Source organism: Cyprinodon variegatus, unplaced genomic scaffold, assembly GCF_000732505.1.
Source record: "Cyprinodon variegatus isolate N-32 unplaced genomic scaffold, C_variegatus-1.0 Scaffold1385, whole genome shotgun sequence".
In the NCBI taxonomy this organism is placed as follows: domain Eukaryota; kingdom Metazoa; phylum Chordata; class Actinopteri; order Cyprinodontiformes; family Cyprinodontidae; genus Cyprinodon; species Cyprinodon variegatus.
Window position 1 is genome coordinate 166,698 of NW_015151838.1, and position 4,700 is coordinate 171,397.

The window sequence follows — 4,700 nt, forward strand, 5'->3', positions numbered from 1 at the left end:
GATGGTTCACAAACTTTCAAGCAGCACTGTATATTGATATTGAATTCTGCTCCAGTCCTGCTATAATCCTGTTTAAACATTATATAACTCTGACTGATGGAAACTAAGTCAGACTGAATTTTAGGCTGAGAAGTTCAGCTGCAGAAAAGAAGCCGTCCTCCAGCTCCAGGAACGTCTCTGATAAGAGGGAAGCTGCAGCATCATGCTGCCTCCAGTGCAGAGCTTGATCAACAACGGAAGCAGACAGATGTGAGAGCATCTGTCCTGAACAAAGTTCTCCTCTCTGATAAATCTTCCTGATTGTGTCTCTATCTGTTGGACTTAGAGCTTGCTTCAACAATACTGCTCCACTTATTTTAGTCAGCTTCCATTCCAGGAGCTTCTACTTGCCTTTTTCCCAGTACTCAGTACTTTCCTTCAGTCCCTGCCTTGATGCTACGGTGGGTGACAGGAGCAAACAGGCAGCAAACAGAGAGGTCAGAGAGAGGTCCACTGTGGACGTTTAGGTTCATGGTGAAGTTGTTCCCAGGGGCCGTTTCTTCTTGGACTCTCTCACACTGTCTCTATTCAACATTAATTCCACTTTGCTCTGGAGCCACAACTGTGAGCTTTGTTCAAACACCTTAAACAGGCGATAAGAAGGCAGGCCTCTGTGGCTGGAGAGAGCAACAAATCAACCCAAAGCTGTCCTCTACTTGCTTTGACTTTACACCTGCTGACCTGAGAACCTGAAGCGTTTCCATGATTCTGACACAGGCATGTCTTCCTATCAGGGGCCTTTGGTGCTGTGACATAGAAGCACAAAGGAGGACAACTGAGCTTTATTTCTGGGTTGCTTTTGAGAAACTCAAGGTGGAGGTTTAGCTTGGAGACAGTTACTGATAAACATTTTCTGAGGAAGTTAAATGTTGTAATGTCCTAATGAGGACAGGTCAAACTGTCCCTATTTTATTAGGACAGAGTCTATATTTGAACAAACTGTGTTAAATCCCTCTTCTGTTATATTTAATCCATTTTATGAGAAAATAAAAGTGTGACAGAATGAACTTGTTCAGATTTTATTGTTCATATATTTAGACTGTTAATATAAAGAAGACTTTTCTATGTGGGACATGTTTGTTTCTCTAGAATCACAGACGTCTTCAAATTGTCACTTAGATCAAATGTAGGACATTTGGTTTCATATGAAAATGTATTTCACAGTTAATCTTCATAATATTTATAAATATTATTTCAAGGGGACAGAAAAGCCTTCATTGGGTGAATTGACTCACAGACCTGGAACATGAAACCAGATTGGACCTAAAAATGTTCTAGACACAGTTTTAGCTTTAATTTCCTTCATAAACCCAGAACTTCTCTAGATGGTTAATAGGAGATGACCCAGCAGACATCAGGTCCATGAAGGAGTGAATAATTCAGACCCAGATGGTTCCTGCTGGAATCAGGTTCCTCTGGTTCTCTACTTACATGATGGGAATCAGCTCTCTGCAGGTCTCCCTCGAAAAAGAGATTTCATCTCAAGGGACTTCCTGGTAAAATAAAGGTTAAATACATTTACAGGAGGCTAACTGGACCAGAACCACTGGGAACTGACTGGTTCTGGTTTCTCTCTCAGACTGACTGAAGTCCAGAAGATCGGGATCTAAAGGAGGACAGAGCAGAACCTCCAGGATCCAGCTGCCTGTCTATGAGGAGTGACAGATCCAAGAGTAAAACCTCCAGACTTCAGAGCAGAACCTGGACCCTCAGGCATAAAGTAAGGGACCAGTTTCTAACTGATCCATGTGACTCTATAGAGATAGAACCTCAAGAATCTGATCTGGTTGATCTTCAGTGTCTAAATCCAAACTTCTTTAGTTTTTCTTTCATCTTAAAGCTAAATAAACATGAAGGATGTCAGTCAGTAAATCAGTAGAGTTTGAATGAAGGCCTGAGAATCAATGATGGAGGAAAGCAGAACCAACCAAGAATCTGAGGAGCAACCAGGTTCAGAGATGCTCTGAAAAAGCTTCTGGACCACAGGAGGTTCTGGACTGGGAACACTGGACCCAGCATATATACTGGGTCCAGCTGATCCAACAGGCTGATGACCCGGCCAAAGGTTAACAGGGAAAAGCAGAACAACAGGACTTGGGTCGTCCCTTTAGTTCTAAGGTCCGGTCCTGTGTTCTGTTCTTTAATGATGGCCACATCAGCTCCTCAGACAGGATGAAAATTTTTCGTTCTGATATCAGGGACCAGAACCTCTGCTCTCCACCTTCTCAGACTAGATGTGAGCAATGGGTCAGTGTCCAGAACTTTCTGGGCTTTGTAGTACTAGTAGTTGGTACTATAGTAGTACTTTGTAGAATCCTTCCTAGAAATCTGATCTCATCAGCTCTATTAAACTGTGACATAAGCCTGTATTCCTGCAGGTGTAGCTTTGACCCATGTGATCCAGACCAGTAGAATCCAGCTCTTCAGATAATGTTCAGTTGGATCCAACAGTTGGATCTGCATGACCAGAGATGGACAATGGTAAATGGTAAATGGCATGTACTTATATAGCGCCTTTATTCAAGTCAGGTAACTTGACCGAAGCGCTTTACACTACATTCATTCACCCATTCACACACACACTCACACACTGACGGTGGCAAGCTACCATGGCAGCAATGACAAGGTGAAAATAATCCGGAATGGTCCAGTACTGCACGCTAAACTCTGAAAAGCTCTTCCAGTTGTGCTTGTGCAGAAATATAGCACGTGCATAGCTCAGAGTCTGCGCTTTACGCTCCACACTGATGTTTGGCTCTCAGCAGTATGGCTCTTCCTGCCCTCGCTACTTAAATATTTATATGTGGCTGATCATCCTGTGCCAAGCATAAAAAATAATTTTGTCTAACTATCAGGATTTTTATTTCATCCAGCTCACAAGAGGTGATGCTAAACCTACCAAAAGCATTCTCTAAATTATATCCAAAGAAAATATTTAATTGCATACTGTTTATTTTCGGATAAAGACCTAGATGAAAAGGTGCATATTTCTTATAATATTTCTCCCTCATAGTTCTTGTTTCTATCTATTTAAATATTTTCTCATTTTAGTTGATATATTTTTGAAATCTTTGTCCGGATTGCCATAGCATTACAAGGCAATTGTGTAGGTAGGTTCTTGGGTCTTTTTTTATTTTTTATATCAGATCCTTATGAATTTAAATCTACTTTGACCCCTGAGCAGAAATAAAAAAATAAAGCCAAATTTGCCAAAGTAGAAAGATGAATGTCTTTGTTCTTTGCTTATTTTGGAGTAATGAATATTTAATTGATCTGTGTGTAATGCATAATTCATAGTAGATCAGGAAGTGTTTGCTTTGGGATGGAAACCTTGCATGTGTAAAACCATTCCTTTATTGTACATTTTGTTAGCTTATCTGTCTGCTATATTAACCAATATGATGTGTTGAACTAGATCTGCTATTTTCACAAATTTTGTGAGACACTTTTTTTATAAACTAGGGCGTTGTCAGGACTCTGTCGGCTCTGCCTTTCTCTCCCTTCTCTGCAGGTGGCTGGAGCTGACAGGTGGGCATGGTACAGTTGCCAATTGCCAAAAATTCGGACACAGTGCAGCAGTTTGTAAAGGGAAACAGAGATATGGAAGGTATGCTGGAGAGGATGAGTACGGAAAATGTGGAAAAGAAGCTAAAAGAAAATGCTGTAACTGTGGTGGAGAACATACTGCTGCTTATCGTGGCTGTGAAGCAAGCAAAAGGTCTGAGAAAATAAAAAAATAGAAATTTGAGCATGGAATAACCTACGCTGAAGCTGCAAAAAGGATCCCATCTCAGTTAGAAAAACCCAAACCTACAGTTCAACACAACCGATCCGGTTCCTTCATCCGGTGGTAGGTTAAAATAACTTTTCCAATCACTTGTTCTCCCGATCACCGTTTCTAACTTTGGTTCTCGCTGCAGATCGATCAGTCCTGCCTGCGCCGATAGTCCATCTGCTCTACCGAGCTGCAGCTCCCAGTGTTTGGTTTTCTTGCTGTTTGTTGAATAAACGTCTGAAACTGCTCTTGCCTTACGTGTTCGTTCTGCATGCAGAGGAGCTCAATTTAGCCTCTCTAAGTGAAACAGACAAATCGTTAATGATACAGCCATGATCTTTTCTAGCAATCATTTTGACCTGAACACTAACAATATAAAGTAGATTTGAGCAGATATTTTTGGTTCCAAGCTTCAAATCAGAAGTTGAGGCCAAAATGTGATTTTCAGATTGAGAGGAGCTCAATTTGGCCTCTCTAAGTGAAACAGACAAACCGTTAACGATACAGCCATGATCGTTTCTGGCAATCATTTTGACCTGAAAACGAACAATGTAAAGTAGATTTGAGCAGATATTTTTGGTTCCAAGCTTCAAATAAGAAGTTGAGGCCAAAATGTGCTTTTCAGATTGAGAGGAGCTCAATTTGGCTTAACTACCTGAAACAGACAAACCGTTAATGATACAGCCATGTTCTTTTCTGCCAAACATTTTGACCTGAAAACGAACAATGTAAAGTAGATTTAAGCAGATATTTTTGGTTCCAAGCTTCAAATCAGAAGTTAAGGGACTATAGCCAAACTGTGCTTTTCATATTGAGAGGAGCACAATTTGGCTTAACTACCTGAAACAGAGAAACAGTTAATGATACAGCCATGATCTTTTCTGGC